Raw genomic sequence first — 20,297 nt, forward strand, 5'->3', positions numbered from 1 at the left:
GGGGTGTGCACTCACGTGGTCCATCTGTTCAGAGGCACAGAAAAATCCAAGGGAGGTTGCAGGAAGAGTAAGAAACTCCTTACTGGTCCCACTAAAATAGGCTTGGGTATCCTTTCACTGAGGCTCTATTATGTCTCATTATTTCAGTTATTCCAAACCATTATTTAACCAATTTTTATCATTTTAACATTGTAAATTTGCATACCATTCTTGAATCAAAATTCAAGAATTTACCTGGTCCACAGTCAGAACTGAAGTACAGGTTATGTCTCACCACAGTTAGGGACATGCTTCTGTTTCTGTGTCAGCCAAATCAACGCTCAGACACCCAAGATAGAAATCAAAGAATTTATTTATATCAGTCAGCGATCCGACGGAGAGTTAACACAGGCTGGTTACAATAATATATTTATCTGTATAGGGATTTTTAAAAAATACATGTATATAGAATTACATTACATTTTACACATATATATATATGATACATGCATCTCTTAAAGTAAAGTCAAACCTGTCATCAGCTGATTGCTTAACACAGATATATTACTTTTTAGCACACTTGCCCAGAAGAGAATCTGCACTAGGGAGTACCGGTGTACAAGCACAGTGTATTTTATATTTTAGTAGAAGATTACCTCACCTCCTTCCATTTCCTCTAAAATCTTGGTAGAAGAGGAAATTAAGGGAGACAAACCGAACTGTGATGTTTAGGGAGTCCCTCAATTCTACCTGTCACAGTTTTAAGCCTGCTCGGGGCCTCGGGGGAGTCTGACTGTTCTTACTCCTCCTCTGCCAACCAGACAGTAACGGCCCACTGCTTTTATTCATTACCCTGAATGTAATGCACTAAATTTAACAAGTAACACACTCAGCGGGAATTTATTGGCCTTTTGCAGCATGATTGCAAGTTAGGATATGGATATGGATTCCAATTACTGCTGACACCCAGATAAGAGGAACAAAGCCTATATATGATTGTTATTAATCAAAGGTGATATCTGGTATTACGAAGAAAAGAAAAACAAACCAAGAATAATTTAAAAATACTTAACTAAGTATTTTTTCCTATCAAAATGTCAGTTGTTCCAAATAAAATTGTGCTGGTATTTTCTAGCTAGGAATAATAAAAAGGACAGCATATTATTAAAAAAATGGCCAGGAAGAAAATGTAAATAACAACAATTTTTTATTATAAAATGACATACAGAAAATTCACATCCCAGGAGAGGTAATATACTGTGAAAATCCTAAAATAAAAACACGTATATGTTCACAGCTATAGCAGTATAATGATCAATAAGCAAAATAAAAATTCTCAGTAATATATTCCAGAGAGCTGAGATTCATATTCATCTGACAGTATTAAAAGATGGGATAGGAAGAAATTAATTTTTCTTGTTCACATCTGGAGTTTAAATAGGTACAATATGAAATGGGCAAAGAACAAGCCAAAGACCACTGCATCAAAATTCCAGAAACCAGCAGATGTGAAACACATGTATATCTCTCCCAAACCTCTCCCGGGTGAGTGCAGAACTGACTTCTTAGCTATATGTGATTGCATTCATTTCATAACACTGCAACTCACGGCATATTAAATACTACGGACATTCAGCACAGTAAGAGGCAAAGAAATCAGATTCATAGGGTTTAGAATTGCTGTTCAGCTTGGACGTAGAAGATGAAAATCCTTTCCAAGCTATCCAAACCATTAAGGTCAGCAGAGTGGGACCAGAGAGCTCTGTGAAGTTTCTCATTACACTACTCCCGATATTCAGGTTGAGCACATCAGATGAATGATATTTTCTGGTAACAATACTATTCCCATTCTGAACCATAAGCAGGATGGATTACTTTTCAAAACCAGTGGGTTAAAAAAAGATGAAAATTTCTGAAAAGACATTTGCTTGAAATTCAGTGAGTCTGCTATTCACAGACAGGCTACCTCATGTGCCTACAGATATGACTTCTCCATTAGTTCAAAACTTAAACAGAAAAGGAGAAAATGATGTTTCAAATACCACACCAGCCTTTCCCAGCCCAACCGCTAGACTCTTTCCTGCTTCTTGGGAACCTATACCCTGTGTGCTGTTTCCCAGTCCCCTCAGTATTGGAAAAGCCAATGTAGTTGCCCACTGGGAGCAGAAATGACACCAGCAGTGACAAATCATGATGAACTTTTCAGTGAGACTCCAGAAAGGAATCTGATTCAATAACTTGGAGACTAAACTTAAAAGAACTTTGACAATTCTCCTGTCCTTAATTGAGACTTTATTCTACAAGACATTATCGTGCTTCCTGCATAAGACATAGTATATGCAGAAAACTTACTGCATATATAACTTGTGTTAACCTGCCTTTCCTGCGATACTTTCTCTCACCTGTGAAAAGCAAGAGACCAGTTTGATGATGTGGGGGATCATATTTTTCACCTGTCTTGTGAAGAAAAATGCCATAAGCAGATCAGTGGTAATGCCTTACATATACAACATAGATAAAAATACAAGTTATAAAGATTTACACATCTCATCAAATAAAGAGGGGAGACATTTTAATTTTAATGAAGGCAATTACTTAGTGAAACAGCAAAGAAGTCATGTTTTCTTACCTTGATTTTGTCATTTCACCTGGTATATGAAAATGTTTTGAGACTGGGTACGGCAGGATAAAGAAAAGAATAAATAGAGAAGAATAACATAGTTTTAGAAAAAAATACCTTTTAAACAGACCTTATACACATCATATATTATATATTACCTATCATATGGTATTTGTGATATCTATATGAATGATGGATTGTATGAGTGTAAAATAACGCAGCAAAAGCTGCATTTGATGCTGTAAGATATTACTATGAAATATTTTATTACATATATACATGATTTCAAACAGAAATATTTGAGTTGGTGATGCAGCTGTGGGTATCAAAGAGATCTTTTATTTTTATTAATATCTCTAGCATTTACTTGCAACGTATTAAGTTTGTCACTGCGGCAAAAACTGAAGCATCTAGTTTGATCCATCAAAGCATGCAGATACGCATATAACTTTAAGCATAAGACTAGTGATCACCAGGGCTTTGTAAATAAAATACACCAGTTTCCAAACATGGGCTTTAGAGAGCTTTTGGACCCAAAAAGAAGGGTTACTTTTCTAGTCCTCTAGTTAAAATGCATGCTGGCTGTTACAGTCCTTGCTCATAGCAAAATAAAAACACAAATCTATTTCTGTGATTAGGTACACATTGTTTTGTAGAGAACGTGAAACAAATCCTGTTTCCTCATATTGCAACTAGATGCTTATAAGAGAAAAAAAAAAAACCCTGAGAGATGGCTATTGTAGCTTAACAGTATTGGAACAAATGTTAAACCTCCAGCCTTTTGTTCTCAAATGTTAATGGCAAAAAAAAAAAACACCACAAAAAAACCCCAAAACCAAACCACACACATACAAAACAAACAAACAAAGAAAAATACACAAAAAACCCCAACAACAACCTCTTCTGTAAAAGATCACAATTTAAAATGGTAATGATACATTTGTCTCAAGAGGATTGGTATTCTGTCTGCAAATCAATCAAGATATGGTGAAACGATTGAGAGAAAAATCACAGCTGAATGCATAAAATCCTGGGAACAAAGAATGGTACCTGCATACAGGAGACAGCTGGCAATACCCATCAATGGACAGAGAAATGCATTTCTCTTTATTCTGGCAAATACAAAGACTTGACAATTCTGGTAGTTTCTGCTATACACGACACAATTTCAGTTTACGGCACGCTCTCAAGAAAGATACTGTGTCCTCCATTTTTTTTTCTACTGCATCCCATGGATATATATTAGATCCAGACTCTCATGATTGGAATAAAATCACTGAAATGTGGATCAGGTTGATAACTTTAATGCAAAATATTATCTTCCTTTTTTTTTTTTTGGTCTGAATTTCTCACAATGGTTTTAACACACTAATCCTTAAAAACCATTTAAGCAAGAAGAAGAGGAGAAGGCATCACATTGGAAGGGAATAATTTCATGCCTCAGATGTGTTGTGAAGCATGGGAATGAAGAATGAGTGACTTCAGTCACCTGAGAAGTGCAATGATTTCCAGAAATGCTCTGCCTAAAGTATCTTATTGCTATTACTGCATGGAAATCATTTTAGAAAAGGTCACACCCATGGGAATTATTAGATACGAGTGATTAAGGCCTGAACCCGGCCTGCAAGATGCCACCATGGGAAAGCCCCAATTTCCCCTTCACCTGCGTGATGCTTCTGCCCAACTCCATCCCTCAGAGCAGCCATCGTCTTCCTGGGCTCGAGAGCACCAAAGAAGTGAAGGTCTGTGCTCCACCAGCACACAGGCTGGAGACGGTGGTGCTCAATGGGTTGGAGTCCAGTTTAAGCTGGAAGCAAATACTTCAAATTTTATTATTAGTTTTGTTGGAGCTTTTATCACCATTTTGTTTCTTTTACAAGGAAAAATGGATTCCACTCAGCAGAGCTGAAACAAAATGATGTCTTATTTACACAGGCTTCGTATTTAATAACAAAGAGGTATCAGAAAACCTGCAAAAACAAAACTTTAAAAAACCTCATCCTTCATTACATGGATAACAGGCTGCAGTTCAGTTTGCTGATGCATCATCTCATGGATTCTATTATGGCATGTTATTAACCATTGAATGGAAACAATAGTTTGATTTTGGAAAAAATAATCATTTTTCCTTTGAAAAAAAAATGGAACCATAGCTAGTCTTTAAAATTATATGAAGAATCTAAAGTCAAATCTTTAAAGATCACACTGTCATTCCTGGGTAGGCTATATATTTAAGTATATAGGATATATATATGTAATTTAACAATACTAGATACTGTAACAAGCTTTTCTTCCTTATTCACATCAATTTATTAATTACATCATGCTTGACCATTACTTTCAGGAGAGTTTACTTTAATTCTATGACACTATATTTTTTCCATTTGCCTGATAATCAAAGAAAAAAAAAAAAAAGCAAATTTGAAGCACTGAAGGAAAAAAAAAAGTAGTTTCTGATTTAAAATCAGCATATTTTGTACTATTGCTACTCTGTTATGGATCTGAGGAACTGATCCAAGTATCTGAAGCAGTTTCAACTTTGCTGTCACAATGAAATATTTAAATTAAGGGACTTATTTTTGCTCCCCTTGAATTACTATTCAGAGTACCTCAGAAGGATAAAAAGCAATAAGAAATCAAAAGGATGAGGCATACTTGAGGAAGTATTCTTACAGCCCACTCAAGATACATAACTAAGACATGATTCCATGTACCTAAGTTTAGCAGCCAACAACCACCACAGAGGCAATATGTAGAGGCAGGTTCTGTCAGAGAGTAGTAAAGAACATTTAATTAGGATGTCTAAATTTAGGAGGTGCAAAGACTCCCACCATTTCCAGCCACATTGTACTGAAATCTTTTATCAGTAAAAACAAACATTTGCAGGAATGTCACAAAATAAAATTTGGGGTGTTTGGGGGTTTTGTTTTGTTTTGGCTTTTATTTCCATTTATTTTTTCATTTGTAGACACGCTGTAAATGGTGGGTGGAGATGAGTTTTCAACAGCAAAGAAAGGCTCACATTCAAGATAAATTTACAAGGCATTTACTGATTGCCAGAATGCAAGAAATGCCATAATTTACTCCTCCAACTTGAACTTTGTTTCTGTTGTTCAATTTTTAGCAATTGTTCTGGGAACAAACAGAAGCGTGTTGGTCTCAGCACCTGAGAGTAGGTGAGATCCTGCAAGTCTTTGTCTTTTGTATTAGAGAGCATCAGCTATGGAAGGATTTTGCGGTCTGGGAAGGACTTGACAGCTTTGCATCCTCTGGAAGAGACTCATTTGCTGCCAGGTGTGGTAGACAGTATATATTGTGGTGGGTAGTGAGCTTAATTACCTACAAGAAGGGCTCTTGGTTTAAGAATTCAAGATGCTCAAGCCAGAAACCATGAAATGGCAACAATGCAATCTTCATGCTCATTTGTGGGTTCTTTTTTTTGTTTGTTTTGGGTTTTTTGGTTTCCTTTCCCTTTTTTTTTTTTTTTTAATTCCCTTCCCTTCTCCTGCCATCACCTTGTGAGCTGGTTTGCATGCCTTCATTTGCAAATGTTGTTGGGACAATGTCAGGTTGCTCTAGGCCAAACATTCAAATTTCTTATCTATATTTTATAAAACTTAATCCCACTGGCAATATTTGCTTGATTTCTCTAGTGGTTCCAATGAAAACAGTGTTTCATTTGGCTTTAAACTGTGATTGCAGATGAAACATTACATGACCATGCCAGGATATGAGGGCCAGACATCAAAACCAACTCTAAGCAAAAACTAAAACTACTTAGTCTGCTTATTGGTTATAAAATCTGGGGGAAAAAATACAAAACAACAACAACAACAACAACAACAAAAACAAAACCCAAACACAAATAAACAAACAAACACCCCCCCCCAAAAAAAAAAAAACCAACCAAACAACAACAACAATAGACCCACAAAAACAACAACGACAAAAACAAACAGTAATAACCCTAAAAATAATCATAAAAATTGATACACAAAATCTTTTCAGTGATTGTATTTATAACGGAAAATGTTCCCTCACAATGCTTGGTAGTAACTTCATTTTTTTTTTTTAATTAAGTAATATACCACTGATTTTTTGCAAAATGCTGCTGATGTGGAATCAACCATCTTCTCAGCTCAGAGCTGCAGGGTCCCAGATGTGGCAATGTTCATTAAAACCCAGCAGCTGGATAATTTATCATCCATCCGGCAAGTGGAGTTTCACATCTCTCTTCTGTAATTCAAGGGGGACCTTCCTCTCCAGCCCACTCCCACTCCGAGTTTAACCCTTCAGCAAAACTTTTACACTATCATTCTGAGGGCGTCTAATCCGCACTAAATATGCTAATCAAGAAATAACTCAAGGGCCTTTTTTGATCATTTTGGTTATCCGTATATGCTAAATCCCAAGCTTTCAGTGTTATCTTGGTCGAGAAGTCACTGTCTCTGCTCTATGAAATGCCATTTGCTTTGTCCTGTGTAATAGGCAAGTTTTAAACATATTATATTTTATCAACAAACGCAGGCAGGGAGATTAGCTCTGAAGCACATGTTCCATACACGCAAAACGGATGCCCCGTCTGAAAACTTTGACCTTCCAATTGGGAGACATCACCACAAATAATTTGGTGGGGAAGGAGGGGGAAGGGAAGCTGAGGAAAAGTGTCCATTCTGCCAGCATCTACATCCGCACGTCTGTAGCATGCGCAGAGAATGCCCCAGATGCGAGAAGCCTGTGATGGATATGATGGAAGCCTATCAATTTTTGCAGCTAGCCTTTTTTTTTTATGGTGAGATTCCCCAGAAAGAAGAGCGTCAATAGGAAACCCAGGTGGGGTGAGTCCCAGCAGCACAATGGTGTGCACTGCCAGAGAGTTAGTGAGGAGCTGTAGCCCCAGAGAAGCAGATACAGGACTCCTACAACAGTGGCCTTGTGCTTCTCTGGAATGCCCTCTGAGATATGTGGCCGTTGGGAGAGAAACATCCCTGGCTTTTTTCAGGGTAGGAAAAACCTGCCTCATCCCATGGACAAATTAAGGAAATAACTGCTGGTGAAGTTTCCCTTTGACCGATACCTTTTATTGCAGATCTTTCCAGAGACAGAAAAGGGGTTTATGCCCTGGCCTGAAATTGCTAAAACTGTAAGACCATGTTACGCTGCATACAAATGCTAGAAAAGAGCACATTTGAGAACTGTGCTGAAGAAAATGGTGGATCTTCCTCCTTCTCAGGCCTTATTATGTGAGCTCAAGGGTCCGTTTGATGAGATGCTGAGCTGACTGCACCCACCCCAGGCCTGGATGCTGGGGGCTGATAGGCACCAGTAGCAGGTGTCCAGCACCCCCCGGGCTGGACCCCCCCATTCTCGCAGGGGAGAAAAGGAAAATCAGAGAGTTACACACGGGAACAACACAGCGGTTCCTCCCAGCTTCGCTCCCTCACTGCGTGTTCCAGCTGCAGATGGGGTCCTGTGCGCTAAAACAGAACTCTCGTAAATATTTCATATTCCTGAGACAAGCAAAAAATGCCTGCCACCACCCTTTACATTTCTATTATTGAAAGGGTCACTAATCAAGCAGTGAACTTACCTTTCCGAAAAAATCTACATACCAGACAATCAATATTCAGCCGGTGCTAGCAATACCCTTTCCCCTGCCCGCCCAGTGAGTGAATGCCAGCCAGGCTGTCTCCCTCCTCGCGGGGGATTAGCACAGCCTGGGCAACGAGCCCCTAGGACTCACAGGGGTGTGCTGTGTCCAACACCCCCCAGAAAGCGTTTGCAATCACTGCCATAGGTATGGTAGTGGCGAGACTGGGAAGGGTTAAAGTTTTGTCTGTGACACTGAAATTGAGGCCAGCTGTAGGTCATATTCACGTCCCAGTCACAGGAAAATGAACCTGTGAGACAGAACCTAATTATCTGCTAAACCAAAAGCCAGTCTCAGTTCAATAACTTACGACAGAGCTGGCAGCCAGATATAGCGTTGCCATGGTAACGGAAAAAAAAATCCGCTGCAGTAGAGAACAAGAAGGAAAAGAAGGAGACTGTAACCCTAAATATGCTGTAGCCATTTGATCTTAGACAAGTGGATATGTCTAAAGAGCCAGATTGCTACAACTGTCTATCCACTTTAATATCCTCTATAATTACTGAAATGAAAAATGCAATTACAGTGTGCTCCGAGCTAAAAAACAGGAGTAACTGGCTAACTGGGAATTAATTTTAGAGGGAACAATATCGGCTTCTTTCCCCTCTCAACACACATGAACTGAGAAGTACGTGGGGGCTGGAGAGCAGAGGCGCCTGCTTCCCCCTAGTCCAAAATCACTGCATGCCAATGAAAACCTTGGTTTTCCCTATCATCCTTCCCCTCCTCCTTCTTCTACCATCCACAAGCCACTACACACAAGGGAAAAGTTTTGTAGAGCAAAACACTAAATATCTCACTTTGGAGACCCTAATGTCTGAACTATGTGAAGTCAAGGTGACATGAGTTTAAAGCTGTGTGTAGAAGATCCCAAGCATGGTCCCTTACATGAGACACACAACAGATCCCAGGGCACCAAAATGGACCCAATGTTTCTTGGAGTCACGGGACAAGGGATTCCATAGTCCCAGCATGCTGATAGTTGGATCTAAGCGTGGCTCTAGCATCACCAGCATCAGATGTGGGGCTTTTCCCAGTGGAACCCACAGCAGCAAAACAAAGGACACTGTCCATGGATGGCTGTGGACTGCCACCACCCTGCTCTACCAGGCTGCTTGGCGCAACCACCAAAAAGTTCACTAAAAATCAGACACAAGGACTTACCAAACACAAAACCAAACATGTGTTTTGAAATAAATCTTCAAAAAGTTGTATATGCATATAGATATATATGTGCTCATATTGCTTACTGCTTTGAGGACCACAAAACCAATGTGTAATCACTTTGGTCAGGGATGTGGATTTGATATCAAAAAGATCAGCAGTGATTTCATGAAAGAATATACGTCTGTTTTTGTGTATGCATATTAAAGACAGATATTTTGAATGTAATATCATGGTTAGAAAAATACAATTAAACACATTTTGGTCAGCACTTCTGTATAGGTGTTTCTAGCTGCCAGAGCTATCCGTGTTATCCAGAGCAGCTTGCTGAACAGCGAAACTTCACCCCCCAGATGCTAGAAACTGCACGGTTTCAGACACTCACATAGGCATGCTATTCAGACTCAAAAGGTTCTTGCCATTACTAATTTTATGAGAGACTTCTAATAAAATTATAGTATTTCAGAGGATTAGGATAGCAAAAACACTTTCAGCCTGACAGTGTGAGTAGGCAATATTATGGTCCTCGTATTTTTACCCTGCACAGGCTTTTTTCCTTCTAACTGGGTAAGTGAAGTCCAGATTTGGCAGCTCTTTTTCAGAAAAAGCTCTCATTCTAGTAATAATGCTGTCTGAACAAGTAATACTAGTTTAGGTGTGGTGCCTTCTGAAGTGGGTTATGTATCAATTGCTACTGCACAGTGCTGTATCCGTAATGGAAAGAATGAAATTTCATTGAGGCATATGAGTATGCTACCAGTATTCTGGCAGTATTCTGTATTCGATTTTTTTTTTCTTTTTAGTTAAACAAACAAACAAGAAAAAAAAACAAACAACCAAACAAACACAACAACAAACAAAACACCAAAACCAGAAAACCGACACAAAACCCACAAAATTCCACAGGCAACAGATTATGTAGATCTCAATATCTCCATATTGTTTGAGACTAGCATCCTGATCTTGTAAATACATACCATTAGTGCCTAGTCCAGTGAGCAGCTCGACTGGGGTGGTGGAAGTGTCTGGTATCTATAGAGAATTTGAGAGTGACCTTTCTATACATGCACAGGTTTTGTTAGTGGTAACATAGATCAAAGGGGGACCATGGTATTATTTTCAATGAGCCAGCCTGACACTTGGCATCAGTGAGGTCTGCTAAAGTCAGTGGGCCTGAACCTGATTATGCTGGTCATGAATTTGGCCTCATTTTCATCAGAGAAAATATAAATGACCTTGTGCTTTTCCTTTGTTGAGCTCTGTATTTCTGAAATGTTAGTAACTCGCTTTTCAACCAGTCAAAGAATGTGCCAAGTCTTTTCAAATTGTGTAAAGGATTTTTAGGGAAATGTCTTCTGTAACTGCTGGAAATTGGCTTTAATGCACTGATTTTCAGCTTTCAAGGATCTAACTCATTAAACTGATAAGTCATTTTTGAAAGAAATTTTCTAACAGTGCTTCTGAATCTTTGCTACAAAGAATGCACACACAGGAAATTCAGAGGCATGCAAACAATGCAAAAGAAGAGAAAAACTGTTGGGAAAAGGTAACATTCAGGTCAGCAAAAGGAAAATAAATTCTGCCTCCATTTTTAAAAAGTGAAACAAAAAAATATCCTGATCTTCACACATGGGATAACAAACAAAAACCTTGACTTTGCTACTCAAAGGCATTTGTTTCCCATCTGAGCCTGCAGACACTCTGAGACAGTATTTCCCAAAAGGTAGACTGTCCTTTCCTTCTCAGTTACATGGATCTGCTGAGGAAAGATGGGCTCACACAGGGGCCGAAGCAAAGGAGATCCCCAGCGTGGGTTTGGGTACGGCTGTGCTTCTGACACTGCCACTGTCACGACTGGAGCTTTTTTGCAAAAGGAAGCAACCGCCCTCACCTGCGACGCCAGCGGCATATTTATCACTAACAAATCCCTAGACCGTACACTTTAAACTGCTCGTGGCAGCTGTGAAAAGGGTAAACTAGAGTACTGACATAGTATTTGTTTACACAGCTGAAATCCAAATGCGTGCCTCAGTTGGTCTTCTGACATTTGTAGAAAATGGTAGGAAAAACCAATTAATCAAAAATGAGAGCACAATTTTGTCATGGCAAAAACATTAGAGGCAGCAATGGATTAAAGAGTCTATCTTTTAACATCAACATTAAAATATGAAGAAATTAAAAAATGAGAAATCGTGATCTGTTATAGCAGTAACAGTAGTCAAATGGTGTCTTGCATCTGTGTATGAAACTCTGGCTTACATAAACCTTAGCTACACACAAGCACCCACTGATGTATTTTACAATTCTGTGCTTTTATCCAGCTTCCCCCTGAAAATATAAACTCAAAAAATGAAACTGGTTGTGATAATTACACTGGCATATTTTAAGGGAGATAAATTTCAAAACAAAATATGTAGTTTGTGAAGTTCATGAGGGTCCAATGGAACAAGACAGGTAACAGAGGACTCAGTTTCCTATGTGTAGGTGTCTGTTGCCCTTTATGAAGCTGGCAGGTACGTCACACAGTCCCTATGGACTTGCAGTCTTCTGGAGTGGCAGCAGTAGGATGCCCTAAGGCGAATGGCATGAGACATCTATAGCTTCTTCATATTTTCTAAACATTTATCTTGACTTATGCCTCCTCCAAAGTCCCAAGTACTGAATTTAGCAGTCACTATCACTATGACAACTAAGCTTTAGTGGTTCTAACACGTGACTGTACAAAAACTAGGTGTGAGCCCCAGAAGACCTGTCCCTCGGATAGAGATGGTCAAGTCCTGCACTCCACGGATGCTCACAGAGCTGAGTGGAGCAATACCCCACACCGCTCCAGAGGATTCAGTGGCCTGGGCTTGGTGTTGCACCAACCACCCTGCAGCATAGCCAGATTACAGCTGTGCATTGGGCGCAATGGCTACCCAGGCCATTTGTTTTCTGACCTGACTATAAAGCAGAGAGCTTGCTTTTCCACTGTACCGTGTAGTTATATATCCCAGCATCGAATAGGGAGAAAGTGCTGTCACCCTTATTTTGCACAGTTTAAATGATTAGGCAAAGTGGGTAGCAATGGAGTTGTCACCTACTTTGCCTTAGTCATACTGGGTGAACTGGTTTTTCTTACACAGATTTGTCACCACTGTGCTGAGCAACTAACATTAAACTCAAAGTTTCTTACTATGCAGTCAGGTTTGAAAGAAATACCAAGTAACCATATGAATCCATTTTGATTAGCCTCATCAGCAGCATTCTATTATCTCTTAATAAACTGGTATTATACAGCAGAGTAGCTTTACTTGATCTAATCCTCCTAAAATCATCACTTAACTAGATGTTAAATTTTGGTTATGAACTAAGAACTCAATGACTGTCTTGAAAGTAGGGACTGTGAATTACTTCAGATAGTCTTTAGTAAAATCACACAATTTACAAATTGTGAGGCTATAGTTGCTTTAAAAAGCTCACATGCAGTCCAAAAAAGTTGCTATATTAAAAGCTAAAAATCTCTGTTTAAACTAAACAGTGAATATTTAAATTCATGTTCCATTAAGAACACACCAGGATAATTTTGAACTGTGAAATAATACACAGTAAGTCCACTTGATTTGTTTCTATTTTTGTTGCAGTTTTTAGGTTCTGAGCATACTAAGTAAATATTATATTTCTTTGCTTAAATCTAAACATAACCTTTAAGTGTGTTAATAGAGATGATTTAAAGTCCTTTTCTGGAGCTAGTATTCTACTTTGATTCAGTCTTCAATGTAAACTTTTCATCTTGCTCTTGAAACCTGTGACTCGGTAGGTATGATGCTCTGACAAGGGCTGCTATGGTGAGAAATGCCTTCCAGCATGCGTTACACTGTCCCCCATGCAGTTTGGGGATATGTTAAGTACAAAAGGATCAAGCTCATAGCATGGAGCTTTTCAGAAGTAGAAATAGTTTAAGGAAGTGTTTTACAAGAATGGTGGCCACTCTTCAAAACATTTAAATTTGATGATGACATTTTAGCAGCTGAAGTCAATGACAAAAGCTCCCCTTGACTTTAACAAGGCCAGAGCATTCCTTTATGGAAACTACAAGGCTGCAAGATTACCCTATCTTCCAGGGCATGATTTCCACTGATAAAAACAGTTGTGAGAACATCACAGTGCCAAATGTAACAGTTCTGATCTAATCCACCTTAAAATCTCTCCATTGTATGGAACAGTGTGAGGCTGGAAAAGTTTGCCAATAACCTATATGTATCAGGAAAAAAACAGTGGTGTTGGGTAAAATCTGTCATATAACTGCACATTACAAATTCTACCTGTCAAGAAAACAGTTAGAGAAAGCAAATTAAGTGAGCATAATGATGCAGGTTGCATAGAGGTGTTGTGCCTTAGAAGTCCAAACAAACCACTTACACAGGGCTCCAACATTTTCTCGGTCTTCCTCAGTCACAAATGAACCTGCAGAACATGGAGATATTTGTAATCAAGAAAATATACCATTTTTATGATAAGCAAAAGCTTCATGCAACTAAAGCAGAAGTAATTAAACAAATGCCCAGAGGAAAGGAAAAAATTCTACCAAGAGTGCTTAAACAGGTTGGTACCACCTATTAGTCACTGCATTGCAGTCTGCAGGACACAGGGAAACACAGCAGAGAAGTATCACTATGCTTGTCCTGATCTTATCCTTTTCTCTGGGCAAGTGCTAGTGGCTATTGTCAGAGAGAAAATATTCTGGGCTAGATGCTGGCAATTTGCTGGGTTGCTAACATTTCTTTCCACACCAGCACCCTGCCTTTTGCTGCTCCTTCAGATGTGCTGCGATAAAGCCAAAGGGCAGTGTCTAGACGGCACAGAGTTATGGCCTTTGAAAATCGTTTGCTGCACTAGGTCTGTGTTATACATGCATAGTTTTAATGAGGTTCTTACAGTTTTTTCAGGAGTATGGTGCAGCAGGCAAGAGAGACAGAAAGAGAGAAAAATTCTTACCTTTGATTTCACACCTGTTGCTATAGACACGGCTACATATTTCACACCGTCCTGTTTAAGAGGCTTAAACATGGAATGACCATCAAACATTTTTAATCCTATGTACACTAGGGACATTTTTCCTTTTTCAGCTTTACACAGGAGAGTAACTGTTGGCAAATTTAAGTACAGCTTACTCATTTAGCTTAGATTCTCATATATGCATTACATTATACTTCCTGCCCCGCCTTTTTTAATCGAAGTGTCCTGCAGATTATTTTGTTTTGCCAAGAAAACTGAGATTTTATAGGGTGTAGTAGCTCCTCATGTAACAGCTGGAAAAAATATTTCAGGGTCATATTTGGCCCTTCAGTCACTGAAGGTCTGATGTCACCTCAAAGCCTTCAGCTGGGGCAGTGGCTACATGTACTACCTCATCTGTGACATGAAGGAGCTGCTCCCACAGCCAGCCCTCCTCCAAAATGTGCTATATATCAGACAGCTGGACCAAGGCAAGTTTTGGATTGTATTTACTTACATTTGCTAGTGCAACAGTACCATGGGTGCTACAACTAGTAAGTTCATTACCTTCCCTCCTTGAAGGGGGATACCTTGCCTGTACAGTACATTCTTACAGATCAGGCCAAATAAAAAATAATTAAAAAAGAAACTTTGATTTCATTCTCATGGGGTTTCTTTGTCTGTATTCAAATAATACAAATTGCAGAGATTTTTAGACATTCTGGCCCATTTTGAGTGCAGGAATGCAGTTACAAGCATGAAAATTGGTTGTGCAATAGGAAGTGCTGGGGTACCAGCACTGCCACCCCACTGAACCACCCCAGAGGTGTTCACATCCAGGGGAGCAGGGCTGTGAGCTCACACACGCAGAGCCAGGCCTCTTCTTCCACCCTTCCAAGTGCAGGCGAGCTACTGCCTGTGGAGGTGGTAAAAGGCTGAGGTAGCTGGAGTTGCACAGTCAGCCAAAGGAGCTGTGCCTAACACCTTCAACAGGCTGGCAGAAAAGGGAGTCTCTTTGCTATGGCTATGTGGAACCAGGTCCCGTACTGCATTGCTTAGTAACTCATATTTCTGTGATTTTAAACTGTACAGAGGAAATGAAAGTCGTTGAATGACACAACTAATTCTTTATCAGGTTCATGAAAATTACGAATAATACACAAAAAAGAGCAAGACCAGATTTGGAGCAGTATCCCAAGATTTGTGAAATGAAATTGATTTCCATTCAAATCAGGTCTTTTACTCATCTTGAAAATGTCAAGGTGTCAGCCTTGGCCATTACCAGACTGCGATTTATAGTTGAGACAAAGCGAAAATACTCAGGTGACTGTCTGGAAGAGTACTGCTGTGTCTGGAAAGGCTACAGAAGACAGCCACCTCCTTTCTTAACCAACTCGCATTGCTTATCTAAGATCAGTCTTCCCACACCCCTCCTCCCCAAACCCTTGATAGAAAAATGATAAAACATATAGGTTTGAAGATTTACTGAGACCAGAAAAATAAGCCTTGTGAAGGGAGTAAGTTACAGAACTTTGGAGAAACACATTAAAAATAATCCTTTAGCTAGCTATATCCTAGCTGTTTGGATAAATACCTGTAAAATGTGAGACTGATTGCCTGGTTTCAACACATGGGTATGTTTTAATCCATCTGTAGGATCTATTTCTGTAACTTGAGCATACTAGAAGCACAGAAAATGCTGAAACCAAGTAAGTTTTCAAATAGTAAGAATAATACAGCTGCTGTCACTTCATTCTGAAATTAAACACGGCTTATTCAGTAAATAGATTAATGGAGGTTAAAAATTACCTGGCTAATATTTAATCAAACACTGATGAGCTAATTTTGTTATTTCTCCCATTGACATACAATTTTGCTTCAATAAAGGCAACAGAAATACTTAACAGTTTAGGTGCCAAACTCCTACTAATTTTAGCTGGAATTAGGCACCTTCAAGTAGCTCAGACAAGGCTTTTTTCAAATTCATTTCTCTCTTTATTCCTTCAGCTATACTCGTGGTCTCAGTATACTGGAGTGAAAGAGAGTAAACAAGATATATGAGTAAGTCAAACAAAAGAAAAGAGGAATTACTAACACAACTAATAATATCTTCCCTGACATCAGATCACTCATTCTGGTATTACTATCTGCAGGTGATAATGACAAAATAGGAAAGGTTCAAACAAGAGAAAGCAACATGATCTGATCTTCCCAAAAAACCTAACTTACAGTAAGACAGTGAAGACAATCTCATTAGTTTTTCAATGAAAATGCTAAGAGTTGAAAGCAAATGACCATTTAAATTGTCAGGAAAAGATTCAGTAGCTGGAAGCTGATGCTAAACAAATTCCAATTGGAAATAAAGCCTCTGTTTTTAATAGTGATGCAATAGACTACTGGGACACTGTTGCTGGGTTATTATGGATCATCTGCCATCCCAAATCCTAAATATACACTCTAACCAAACAGAAATTGTTGGTGTTGGTGTGGGAGTTGCATGGTGAATGCTTTGGCATGTTTTATGGAGGAAGTCAGACTAGATGATCAAGTTTGCCTTGGCACTTGGCATGTGATATTTCTGCTATGTGTATGAGACACAAGCGGGAAGGACAAGGAGGGGAGGAAAGAAGGAGGAGATGTCTGGCTGTCTTCCTTGCCTGGTGCTTGTAAGGGGCAAGCCTTGTGTAGTACCATGTTTCCCATTTCAGTGAACCACAGATGGTACCTAGAAGCAGAGAGCATATAGGATGGCATTCAGCCACAGGTTTTACTACAGGGCAGGAGAGTCTCCAAGTCTCCTGAGAAGACTACTGCAGATACTAAGGTCTTCCATCTCTTCATAATATGAGATGGATGACAGCTGAAGGATTTTTTGGCCATAGTAAAATCATACAGAATTGAGATGCACTTGAGACTGCCTTACAGATAAATATTTTTTTTACTACTAGCTATTGCAGAAGATCATTAGGAACATTCAAAATATTAATCTGAAAAATAGTAAATGTGAATGCCAAAAGGAAGTTGAAGAGTCTCGCTGGAGCCTAGATGAATACTAGGGTGTGAGATGCCCTAGCTTGTTCAGATGTTCTCCTCTCTCTTCCCAACCACAGCAGTAAGTTATTGCGAACACCCAAAGAACAAATAGTACAAAGACAAAGAAGGCTGTAAAAGAAATGTATAAAATGACCCCTCATGCTACTTTGGTAAATCGTGACCTCCTACCAGCCACTGAATGCTTTGCTAATATTTGCGTTACACTGTGGTCTCAGAGCTCTAACCAAAGTCAAGGTCCCATCATGCCAGTCACTGTGCTCCCAGTTACTGAGTGGTTGTCCCTACACGGAATAGCCCACGGTCTGCCTGGACAACAGAGGGCAAGTGCCAGGGAAGGAAAGTAAAGGTTTAGTCTCTGAAACAGAGCTCAAGGGAATTGTCTGTGTTCATGCTGTGTGCCAGGAAGGGACCTTAAATCTTTAGCCATCAATGCAGGAAAGCAGAGCACGTAGGCGGCAGTTTGGAAACATTTGAAATGTTTTAAAAAGCATTAGCTATTGCATGTAGTAATTTTAATTTCCCACTAGCGTTTAGGGAATGATTACCAAATTTCAAAAAGCCATACTGCAACCTTTGGAATTTATTAACTCATAAAAGCGTACCGAACCTCAATATTCAGACACTGGCAACACCCACAAAAAAACTAGTCCTCTCAGTCAGTCAGGAGAGGCTTCCAACATTGCATTGGTAACCTGTTTAACACCAGTTTTAAACGTCCAGCCAGGATTTTAGAACTGGGTGCCTCAATGACTCCTAAAACATCGATATTTTGACCATACTCCTCTATTTCAGAAAGAGGCACAAGCTTGAGAATTCATATTCAAAATAATATGCCAACACAATAAACACCAGAAAAGCATCATCTCCTAGGTTTATTTAAAATCTAACAGTAAATTTAAGTCCCTGAATACTCCAGTATGTGTATATAAATACACCAGCAGGAGCTATAAGCACTGTGTATCCTCAGACTCGTGAGAAATCTTCCCAGCGGAGAGATGAACCCTCCACTTGCAGCGAAAAGCTGTAAATCCCACCACAAAATGGCAGCACCGGCCATTTCACACACCAGGCTTGCTAAAAGCTGATGGCCGCGCTGCTGGGGCCGCAGGAGGGTACAGAGGCAGAGGTGCGGTGCACGGGCGGTGCTGTGCCCAGATTCGGCTGGGACTGGCTGCCAGCAGGACACCAAGCACCACGAGCCTGCTGCGAGGGAACATGAAGCCAGAACTGCCCAGCTGCCTGCTGCGTGCCCGAAGCAGAACTCACCCCCTCAAGGATAAGGACCGATCGTCAAAACTTCTGGAAATGGGAAACCGAGTAAATGCCGGTGGCAAATATTTCATGCACATCACTAGCAGAGACTGCCTCTGCTGAAGAGAGCAGCAGAAAGTTATTCCATACCCCCTGCTACCCGAGTCACAGTTATTAAGCTGGATGTTCTACAGATGATCCGCTCTTCTGAATGTGCAGCTATCAGGGCTATCATGCCACTCTTTGGGAGAAAATGATCAAGAAGAAGAGTTTTTTCTGGAAAACTGCAACTAGTAACCTAATATATAACCTCTGACCACTGGTGTTTTTTCTGAACAGGGCCGAGGAAGGGGATGCAGGTTCTGCAAAAAGTTACAGGTAGGATCAATTTATATGTCCTCCATGTTCAGGATGAAGAACCACCATGGAGACAAATGCAAAAAGTGGGAGGAAGGACAATTCAAACTCTTTGGAGAACAAAGCTGGTATCTTGGAAAGGCTTACTGTGAGGCTGTGGAAGAGGCTGCAGCAAATATAATAGATGATTAGCATGGTGGAAGAGAAGGAGAGAGGTTACAGCTACTCTCTAATAATATTGCGATTCTATTTCACATAATACCTTTATCAGAAAAAAACCACTAATTCACCTAATACTCTGGCATCCTTATACCACCATGTAGACATATTTTAGAATTAGAGAGAACTAGAAATCATGAGAAAGTCCCACAATCAAACTTATTTATAGACACAAAGTTGTTTCTTTCACATCAAAGGCAGTTTACAGAAGACAGAGAGTGCAAAGGAACAGACAGTGAACCATGAAGACTTTTCCACTGCTAACTGTGTCACTCATATGAAAATCATTGTATAAATTGGATAAACTAGGTTTAGTTCCTTATGCATTGAAGATACTCTCTTCATCTGATTTACCTTTATCTGATGGAGATGCTTTGAGTAAAGGGATGTATTATGAAGAAATATATTCTGTGAGGAAAGACTTGAGTTTGAAATTAAATCCTGTGCTAAACTTTTCAAGAAGCATCTACCTTTGCTGAAGTCTTTTCATGGCTCTGCTTATTCCTACTTTAAACTTCTCACTTATTGTACTTTAAGCTCCATCAGTGAATGTAAATGGGGTTTTACTATACGTTTAGAGCATTGAAGCATTCTTTGTTACAGTTCCCACCCTGCCGCATTATGTGAGCTCTGCCACGGAAGTCCAGCAGTCGGTTTGTTTTCTGCTATTAATAAAAGAACCCACTTTTCCCCACTTCTTTGAAGAAGTTGAAAGGGCTACATGTTAGAGGGGGAGGTGGTGGGGAACAGACTGTGGTGTAATCCCCAAACGCAAATGCTGTCCAGATTAGAAACCTCCCCGAAGAAAATTTACAAATGCTAAGACTGTGCTTTTTGTGTGATGAACACTAAAGCAATAACTTAGCCACATACTGGGTCTTGCCTAATGCTTAAGGAGCCTGCTAGGTGAAAGGAATTAAATGAAAAAATAAATCTTGCAGTTGGCTCTATGCTGGTGCCGTCCAACCCTTTCAGTATCCACTGACTTACTAGTGCGACTGTTTTCATACGCATTTAATCACTGAG

General features: G+C 39.6%; 1 long non-coding RNA gene across 1 annotated transcript; it reads right to left on the reverse strand.

Annotated features, from left to right (window-relative positions):
• Positions 1–336: 336 nt before the first annotated feature.
• LOC110365493 (uncharacterized) lies at positions 337–13,808 on the reverse strand. Its single transcript, XR_010472859.1, has 2 exons — positions 10,391–13,808; positions 337–2,651 (listed from the first exon to the last, which is right to left on the reverse strand). It is a non-coding gene; the product is annotated as an uncharacterized LOC110365493 (long non-coding RNA).
• Positions 13,809–20,297: the final 6,489 nt, after the last annotated feature.

The sequence above is a fragment of the Columba livia genome, chromosome 1 (genome assembly GCF_036013475.1).
Source record: "Columba livia isolate bColLiv1 breed racing homer chromosome 1, bColLiv1.pat.W.v2, whole genome shotgun sequence".
NCBI classification, from domain to species: domain Eukaryota; kingdom Metazoa; phylum Chordata; class Aves; order Columbiformes; family Columbidae; genus Columba; species Columba livia.